The sequence below is a fragment of the Schistocerca gregaria genome, chromosome 5 (assembly GCF_023897955.1).
Source record: "Schistocerca gregaria isolate iqSchGreg1 chromosome 5, iqSchGreg1.2, whole genome shotgun sequence".
Taxonomy (NCBI): domain Eukaryota; kingdom Metazoa; phylum Arthropoda; class Insecta; order Orthoptera; family Acrididae; genus Schistocerca; species Schistocerca gregaria.
In genome coordinates this window covers 266,144,052-266,154,588 of record NC_064924.1, presented here as the reverse complement: position 1 = coordinate 266,154,588, position 10,537 = coordinate 266,144,052, and the positions used below count along the sequence as shown (strand labels likewise).

The 10,537-nt window shown below is 45.9% G+C and overlaps 1 pseudogene; it reads right to left on the bottom strand.

The window, feature by feature from the left end:
* Window positions 1–4,781: 4,781 nt before the first annotated feature.
* On the bottom strand, window positions 4,782–4,898 carry LOC126274386 (5S ribosomal RNA; annotated as a pseudogene).
* Window positions 4,899–10,537: the final 5,639 nt, after the last annotated feature.

Genomic DNA, 10,537 nt, shown 5'->3' with positions numbered 1-10,537 from the left:
CTACCCACTTGTAAAAATTTTCACGATTCATACAACCTTCACTATAAACTTCAGGTATTCTACAGCATATATTCACTGGTTTCTCGCCTTCAGCAGTTTTTCAATTAGTGTGGAGGTTTCAAGCTGACTCGCCATCCTGAAATGTATTTTTGATGTTACAAACAAAACAATGTTCTTGCATCAGCTGATAAGGGCTCCTCCCAGTGATGCCAACTAAGCCATAAATGTACTTAACTTGCCCTACTAATTGTTTTCCCCCAGACCAATTTGTCTCTTTAATTATTGAACGACCCTCGTAAATATCACCCGTTAGAACATAAAGGTTTACCTTTACATCGTAAAGACTCAGATTCGTCGTTTATTTATTGATAAACAGGCACACTTGATATTTATTCATCAACAGCGAAACAATGGTTTAAGTAAACCGTACCTTTTTTTTTTTTTTTGTAGAATCCGGATACGCGCTACAAATGGTGAGTTCCCGTTTGAAAATACAATGTTGATTCTGCTCAAGGACGAGGACTGGTTAGATGGTGCCCATTTGTAGGTCAGAAAGATGTTCCGTTTAGTAATATTAGCTTCACACCTATAACATTTCGCTCACCTGCACACAATCGGCAGCTATGTAAATGATAGAGCTATCTCTATGACACGTAGAATGGCCACCAAAGTGCATTAGTGTTGTTATCGAGCGTGGTAGGGTATACTAGGGGTCTAACTGTCTAAATTATTGAGTGATCACTGTGAAGGACACAAATAGACAGGATACTCCTGTGAGACAGCGTTATCAGCACCTGACATAATTTGAAAGAGGCTTCATTGCCAATCTCTGTTTCGCTGGCTGGACGAATAGTGCAATATGCTAATTTGAGGGGCACTGTGGCTGTGGTCTGATGTCGGACTCCATGGGAACGTAAGGGCAGCAGACACGTCATCAACTCTGTTGGCCACGTCTGACAGACACAATGGAGTATCGTGGTACTGTTCACTCAGCACATCGCAATCTTTTCATATCGGTGCCTGCCATGCAAGACCGAGTAGGGGACTCTGCAACATGTCTATGTAGCCCAACACAATTCGTCGGATACTAGCAGAATCAGGTCCTGGGAACATCCGTCCCATGCATAGGCTACCGTTAACGTAGTAACACAAACGACCGCACTTGGAGTGGTGCTGTGAATGGGTACCATCGACTGCTGATGAATGCCAAATCATTGTGTTCAGAGAGGAATCGCTGTTCTTCACTTCCTTGGATGATCCATTTTATAGTTTATGTGCGCATCATACTGATCTAAGTGCAGGGCAAGTGTGTAATAATAGGTACACTGGTAAAACGGAAAGAGACATTCAGACTAGATTTAGAGAACATAAAGATGTTGCCAATTCCAGGTCAGCTTTGACTGTGCATTTGAATGATAATCACCATGAGTTACAACAGGTTAACGACAATTTGGTAGCCTTACACACTGCAGTTAAAGGTCGCATACTTAACGTACTTGAACAGAGAGAAATTCTAAAAGGCCTCTGCTGTCACTCTCGTGAAACTATTAACAAATATACATATTTGTACCACAGAAATACGTGGCTTGTCCAGAAAGTAAGTTCCTATCGGTCGCGAAGTGGAAACCACATTGAAAATTAGAAACATTTTATTTGCAAGAGTTAGCTACACTTTCCAGATACTTTTCTACACAATCACCGCTCCGACATTTGTCGGAGCGTTATACCAAATTTCCAACAGGCACCGTCGTAGAAGGCAGCCGCCTGTGCTTCCCCATAATTCTCTACGCTGGTCTGTAGCGCGTAGCCTGCGCCCAAGTGTTGTCTTCGTATCCAGCGTTTCATGTGAACACAGATGATACTCAGGACGAGCCAATTAGGACTGTGTTATGGGTGATCGAACACTTCCCATCGAAAAGGCTGCAGGAGCGTCTTCACTATCCCTGCAGAGTGCGGCTAAGAATTGGCATGAAGAAGGAAGTGCGTGGCAGTTGTGTTAGGTGGGCTGCATTCATTAAGGCGGGCCCTCCGACTTGGCGGGAGACACCGTTCTTCTAGGCACCTTTACTCGCTCACAGTGCGCTGACAACTGAAAAGAGCGTCTTGATGCCATCTGGGTCATTCTGGAGACACTACGAAACACATTTGTGGAAAGCTTCATCGGGTTTTGACTGTGATGTCCGTTTGACGAGCGATCGGAAAAACCCTCGCATTTTAGCTAGTTACGAGGACATACTTAAATACTTGAAATTACCGCTGAAGTTAGGTTATTTAACAATATTTGGTCTGTTTTGGAGCATTTCCTCATTTATATCTAATTTTGTTGACTTGTCTAATATTTCTTTGTAAAACTGATTAATATGTTATGTTTCTTATATATCTAGGTGTACAGGTTCTGGTCCTCCTCGCTGTTTCCACCTATCATAGCTGCAAGCAAAAACTTTATCAGCATCTCTCTAATCTCTTCCCCGCACTCAAACGCCACTCCCTTCCAGATAGATCCTATGAAAGTGTCTTTCGCGTGTTATATGTTCCACTTCTTCTTTTTAATATTTCTTATGTTTTCCGTAACTCTGCAGACAGTGGTTTTATAACGTTTTTTTTTCGTTGTGGTAACTTATTAGCTTTTCTGTTTCATAAAGTGAGACACGGAGCTTTTGTTTCACACACACGATAATGTGGAAGACAAGATTAAGTGCTTTATGCTTTATGAGAGTAAAGCTGGGTCATCAGTTTGGGCTGTTAGATTGCGATTTTTAATGAATCCTTACCCATAAGTGTAACATAATTTTCCGCAGTTATAGTGACTGGTTTAAAATAGAATCCGGCAGGGTGAACAAAAAACGCCGCACTTGGAGGTCGGCATGCGCTTCCTCATCCAAATTCAACACAAAATCTTATTTAGCAATATCAGATCGGGTGCATTTTGAAAACACATATATAAAAGCGAGGAAATGGCAACACTGCACACTGTGCAACGCATCAGGCTGTAGAGATTAACATGTAGCACACCACACTCAATTAACAGCGAAAGCTGAGCTCACTGAGTAGACTGCAGAGACATCGAGCCTGTATCGATCATGGAGTTATGGTTCGAATCGTCGTTAGATTCCTGCTATAGTTTACATGTCCGTTCCCTAGTTGTAATCGTTTAGAAGCAGGACATCGTTCTGTCACATGACAATTAGCCTATCTCATGAAAGTAGAATCCACTGAACTGCATGCATGTCACCACTAACTGTGCAGTGCACAACCGTAACTGGATCTGTCAACCTCATGCAGGGCGGGTTCCCGATGGAGTATACAAACGACGTACATGTCGATACGCTTTTGGTGCTGGGGCCATCCAATAACCAAGCTGCTACTGCTGTTTGTGCGTATACTGCACGGTACTCTCAAAGACTCCATCCCGATAAGAATGTCTTTCGTCGCATGGAGCAACGCCGTCGGAAAACCGGTAATCTTCGTCTACAAGCAATCGACAGGCGTTGTCCAAAACCTAGACCTACGACACGATTCTCGAAAACGTTCACCAGTCGCCACGGCGAAGTACACTTTACATGCAAGACAATTCCAGATTTATCGAACATTGGACTTGAAGTGTTGCACGATGAAGAGTCGCGTCAATATCATTACACGCTAACTCAGCACCAGCGGCCGGACGACCACATTCGACGAGTTCAGGTTAGTGATTGGCTTTTGCACCAAGTGGAAGATAACAAACATTTTATTAATAGAGTCATACGGACTGATGAATCTAACATTACTCGTGTAATCTTACAGGTGTAGTTACTCCTTGAGTATTGATATCTGTACCTTACACGCAGTAGCCTAGCGCCGCAGCACTGCCGCCAGGGGAACCTCGAGTGATCGAGAAGCTCGGTTTGGAGCCAACCATTAAGACTGGCGCGGGAGGAAGGATAGTGGGAAGTCGTGGATGGATGTGGGATGTGGTTGGACGACACATGACCTCGTGCAGTAAGGTGTTCGGTAAATCCGTTAAATGCTGAAGTGTTCGTGGATGGGGTTGAGAACTCAACAATATTAGGAGCGAGTCGTTAGCAAAACTCGGTGGAAGCAATGGTTGCCTCATAAAAGTAATAACAAGATGAAATAATGGTGAACGTCAGTCCTTGTGCGTAGAAACGCTAGGAACGTGTACCATTCCTTGTACTAGAGACAATAAACATATCGATTCTGTGAAGTCAGTGTGTCCTTTCGAGCCCTTTTCATGTCTATTTGAACTGGGCTGAAGATTTTTAATGGCAAGCGTGGTGTTCTTGATAGAGCGTAGACACAGGTCATATTTGTAGTCTTCATGTTCCTAGTCTGCATGTTCCTTGGGAGTAAGATGGCCACTCTATGCTATGCAGTATAAACACTAGTCTGATCGCCGTGATCATATCAACACATCGGATTTCAGAGGGAAACTTGGCAGAGATAGATACAAATAAAGGAATCGGCATCTTATAGTCGTGAAGGTGTTTTCAACCACCACAACAGCCATCACTGACTGGAACACAACCCACATGTCGACCGTGAGTATAATTTTCAGACACGCTTTGGCATGAAGTTCTGGACTGGAAGCTTGGAAGGAATATTTGTGGGCCTACCGGGATCATCCGATCGCCGTGTCATCCTCAGAGGAGGATGCGGATAGAAGGGCGTGGGGTCAGCACACCCCTCTCCCGGTCGTTATGATGGTATTCTTGACCGATCCGCTACTATTCGGTCGAGTGTCTCCTCAATTGGCATCACGAAGCTGAGTGCACTCCAAAAAATGGCAACAGCGCATAGCACCTGGATGGTCACCCATCCAAGTGCCAGCCTCGCCCGACAGCGCTTAACTTCGGTGATCTGACGTGAACCGGTGTATCCACTGTGGCAAGACCGTTGCCCGAATAAGTTGATTGCGTCCCTGTGTAGTAATTTTCTTTGTAATGCATTGCCTGACCCATTAGAACACGTTCCACTTATTGTTCGGAACAACTAAGGTTTCAGCATGATGGTGCATCGCCACACTTTAAAATGAATGTGCATTATTATTTAAATGGATCGTTTCCGGGGAAACAGATTGATCATGGAGGTCCAGTTTTCAGGCCTCCACGTTCCCCGGACCTTAATTCACTAGACTTCTATTTTTTGGGACACTTAAAGGAACAAAGTTTATAACACTTCATCAACGGATGTATACGACTTTATAGTCATCTGCATGCCGCTTCGAGAATCGTAGATGCAGGTGTTTCGGGTAAGGTCCAAAAAGGTATGATCCAGAGAGTGGCTAAGTGTTTGCCAATGCAAGTGGTTGCTTTGAAATTCTTCTCTGAAGTGGACGTTTCTATTATGTGTACGTACCGACTCTGTGAAGATAAGCCTGGATGTCAAACGTGCAGAAAGGAATTATTGCGTGCACCATAATGTGGAACCTAGTACAGCCCACCTACTGTGATTTTTGTACCTCACTGGATACAGACGATCTTACCGTATTCACTGTTATTTTCTATTGGATTCATTTGTGTCATGGACGAAACAAAGTGGTCATTTCTGTCAGTAGAAAGGTCATGTAATGTCTTAATATTTACAGAACAGTAACAACAACCAATGTAAATACACAAGATAACGCATTTTGGAGGTGTAAACTGGGTGACATTTGATGCTTTAACTGAAAAAAAGTGTTTGGCATGAATGCGACTCTAACATCGACGTGGCTATATATCCGTTCCTCGCGGTATTGTCTCAAGCAGCTAATGGAACCATACCTGTTTATGGATTGTGCTTCCTCGCCGAACTTGTTACTCTGGACATAAAAACAAGTCGCTAGTCACTTCATGTAAACTAACAGGGTACATGAAGTCTACCTCCACCATATACCCTACATTAGAATCAGCCGCCAGACCCAACATTTTGTCACCTAATGCCTCTTACTCGTTTTCGAGCGACCTTTGAGAAACACCAACAAGCAATAGCTGCATCATGTTGACCCCATAAAAGTTGTTCACATCCAAATATAGAATATAACTTCAATTGATGGATGCGTTGAGCCCCGCACCCATGCATGTCTACGGATACAGTGGTAAAGAACCCCACGAATCCCGCGCTCAAAGAAAAGAAGAATATCAGCATCAGTCAAAAGTTCGATGCTGCGCCTCGTTTTCTTGAGCATTGCGTCGTAGGACAACCCCGGTTCCGTGTAATAAAAGGCTGGGCCGAGAGAGTACGTGGCCATGCATACACTCCAGAACTTTTCAAAGACATTCGCAAGCAAACTCACGTCAGTTTATGCGTATATTCTTGCGTATTCACCCAAATTTGATATGTTGAAACCCCGTCTCATAACAATCTCATAATCTGCAATAGTTATGGCATCGTCTATGAAAGTACTGGTAAACGCAGATATGACGGGTAGCCTGGTTTCGTCGAGTTTCGCTTTAGTATCCAGATACCCACAAGGGAAAACTCCTTTCCCAGACACAAGCTGAAACTTTTCCTCATTAAAGTACGCAGATCGGGTGATATGGATATCCTCCTGAAATAGAGTTTCAAAGAGTTTCTGGAGTGGCGCCTGCATGCAACGTAGCGTGTCAAGGAAGCCGAGTGTAATTTTTGGCGTCATTTGTTTGGAGAATGAAATATTCTCCTTAATACTCTCAGGCAGGACACTGACCTGATTTTTCTCCCAACCGAAATGAAGCAGTTACTCAACTGGAAAATGAGCGCCAACCCACTTAAATTATTGAAGGAAACGGGTATGTGTCGTGGTAACTGTGACTTCAAATTGCTTGTGATGTGAGCTGAACCGCGGTATTTATCCGTAAGATGACAGCGGTCCCTATGGGGAATTTCAGCTTTTCTTCTAACGGCAGCCTACAAATACGAGCAGTTAACCGCACTGTGGTTTAATTTTTATCCTCCTCTAATTCTGTCATGGAAATTTTGGGTAGTGGAAAGCTTATCAAGATCCATAGGAGTTTTTCAAGCTCAGTGAGCAACCCAAGACTTGAATCATATGAACATGCAATTGGTACGCCGCTGCATACTGTAGGTGTTTTTGCGTGAAATTGGTATGTGAGGCTAAGGGATTACCTTCACAGTGGGTGATAGGGGCAAGGAGACATTTGACGTCTGCATCTACGACAGACGGACTTCGTTCCTGGTGGTGAGCGTTCTTGAATTTAATGAACTGGTTTTGTTTTGTAGGAACAACACATACCAGTTCCTTGGATTCACAGTTCTCCAGATGCCTTTTTCAATACTTTTTTCTGTAAAGGTATTTAGACACCTGAAGCAAAAAATGTATTTTTTATGTCCTTGTTTCGACAACTGGCTGTAAAGGAGTCGGGACATGTGTTTGATCCGTATGTAATGCTGATTATTAGCTTCATAGACGAGCAGTACGTTTACATGAAGATCACACTCACCTTCATATTTAGAAAAGTGGAGTGGTCCAACTCCAGTATGCTTGTCCTGTTCATCTCGCTTGTTTTTTTGCTTCTTCTTCAGGCCATATACAAGAACCGACATTCTAGGATTCTGTGACTCAAATTTTGCAGTGTCCTGAATTTTTACGGGGAACTCGATACCGCCAGTTGTAGCATTCACGAATGTTAAGACCTCTTCCGTATCGAGATGTGCGCTGCGGACCTTCAGTGAACTTTCTTTCGCAAGTCAGGCTTGACTATGCAAAACATGTGTTATCCTTTTCATTTTAAACATTAATACAACCCCACAAGCACACTTCTTCTTAATATCGTCAGGCAGTCGGATACAATTGGATCGTCGCTTTAATGGGTCGTTGACATACACATGGATATCGAGGTGTGGTATTTGGCTGAGTGCTATAGCTGACCCTCTTACATCCATCTCAGAAAACCTGGCAAGTATAGCACCCAAGGTGGATTCACGATACCACTCGGCATTTGATGTCCTCTGAGAGATAACTCCGTTATCACCCCAGATGTAGTGCAGGCTTTTCTCCTCACCAGCACCCTAGAGTTTGGGAGGCGTGAGTCAACTCGCAGCAGAGTACAGTGTTACATTTAATGGCATTATATCGCAGATCATCTAGGGCTTTGAGGAGCGCTGCATCCAGCACTGAGAGACATGCTTCTAGAAACCTGACTGGGTCACGATACCCTCCAGCAGGATAGTCAATTCTAGAAAATGAGATACACCCCTAAAAGGCCCTAGCAACCACAAAGTGTTCTAGGGGGGGTCATTACGCCGAAAATCTTGTGTCCTTCACTATCAGAACGGGATAGAACACTAGCACTAGCCACTGACTTATTATCATTAATACTACAGCTAGGAAACGACTGCATCCACGCAACGGATGAGGGCGCTGGGGAGTTGGCACATTCAGTGTGGAGGAGTGTAAGCAGAAACACAGGGAGTTGGCACATTCAGTGTGGAGGAGTGTAAGCGGAAGCACAGGGAGTTGGCACATTCAGTGTGGAGGAGTGTAAGCAGAAGCACAGGGAGTTGGCACATTCAGTGTGGAGGAGTGTAAGCAGAAGCACAGGGAGTTGACACATTCAGTGTGGAGGAGTGTAAGCAGAAGCACAGAGAGTTGGCACATTCAGTGCAGAGGGGTGTAAGCAGAAGCACAGGGAGTTGGCACATTCAGTGTGGAGGGGTGTAAGCAGAAGCACAGGGAGTTGGCACATTCAGTGTGGAGGAGTGTAAGCAGAAGCACAGGGAGTTGGCACATTCAGTGCGGAGCGGTGCGAGCCGAAGCACAGGGAGTTGGCACATTCAGTGTGGAGGAGTGTAAGCAGAAGCACAGGGAGTTGGCACATTCAGTGTGGAGGGGTGTAAGCAGAAGCACAGGGAGTTGGCACATTCAGTGTGGAGGAGTGTAAGCAGAAGCACAGGGAGTTGGCACATTCAGTGCGGAGCGGTGCGAGCCGAAGCACAGGGAGTTGGCACATTCAGTGTGGAGGAGTGTAAGCAGAAGCACAGGGAGTTGGCACATTCAGTGTGGAGGAGTGTAAGCAGACGCACAGGGAGTTGGCACATTCAGTGTGGAGGAGTGTAAGCAGAAGCACAGGGAGTTGGCACATTCAGTGTGGATGAGTGTAAGCAGAAGCACAGGGAGTTGGCACATTCAGTGTGGAGGAGTGTAAGCAGAAGCACAGGGAGTTGGCACATTCAGTGCGGAGCGGTGCGAGCCGAAGCACAGGGAGTTGGCACATTCAGTGTGGAGGAGTGTAAGCAGAAGCACAGGGAGTTGGCACATTCAGTGTGGACGGGTGTAAGCAGAAGCACAGGGAGTTGGCACATTCAGTGTGGAGGAGTGTAAGCAGAAGCACAGGGAGTTGGCACATTCAGTGCGGAGCGGTGCGAGCCGAAGCACAGGGAGTTGGCACATTCAGTGTGGAGGAGTGTAAGCAGAAGCACAGGGAGTTGGCACATTCAGTGTGGAGGAGTGTAAGCAGAAGCACAGAGAGTTGGCACATTCAGTGCAGAGGGGTGTAAGCAGAAGCACAGGGAGTTGGCACATTCAGTGTGGAGGGGTGTAAGCAGAAGCACAGGGAGTTGGCACATTCAGTGTGGAGGAGTGTAAGCAGAAGCACAGGGAGTTGGCACATTCAGTGTGGAGGACTGTAAGCAGAAGCACAGGGAGTTGACACATTCAGTGTGGAGGAGTGTAAGCAGAAGCACAGAGAGTTGGCACATTCAGTGCAGAGGGGTGTAAGCAGAAGCACAGGGAGTTGGCACATTCAGTGTGGAGGGGTGTAAGCGGAAGCACAGGGAGTTGGCACATTCAGTGTGGAGGGGTGTAAGCAGAAGCACAGGGAGTTGGCACATTCAGTGTGGAGGAGTGTAAGCAGAAGCACAGGGAGTTGGCACATTCAGTGCGGAGCGGTGCGAGCCGAAGCACAGGGAGTTGGCACATTCAGTGTGGAGGAGTGTAAGCAGAAGCACAGGGAGTTGGCACATTCAGTGTGGAGGAGTGTAAGCAGACGCACAGGGAGTTGGCACATTCAGTGTGGAGGAGTGTAAGCAGAAGCACAGGGAGTTGGCACATTCAGTGTGGAGGAGTGTAAGCGGAAGCACAGGGAGTTGGCACATTCAGTGTGGAGGAGTGTAAGCAGAAGCACAGGGAGTTGGCACATTCAGTGTGGAGGAGTGTAAGCAGAAGCACAGGGAGTTGACACATTCAGTGTGGAGGAGTGTAAGCAGAAGCACAGAGAGTTGGCACATTCAGTGCAGAGGGGTGTAAGCAGAAGCACAGGGAGTTGGCACATTCAGTGTGGAGGGGTGTAAGCAGAAGCACAGGGAGTTGGCACATTCAGTGTGGAGGAGTGTAAGCAGAAGCACAGGGAGTTGGCACATTCAGTGCGGAGCGGTGCGAGCCGAAGCACAGGGAGTTGGCACATTCAGTGTGGAGGAGTGTAAGCAGAAGCACAGGGAGTTGGCACATTCAGTGTGGAGGGGTGTAAGCAGAAGCACAGGGAGTTGGCACATTCAGTGTGGAGGAGTGTAAGCAGAAGCACAGGGAGTTGGCACATTCAGTGCGGAGCGGTGCGAGCCGAAG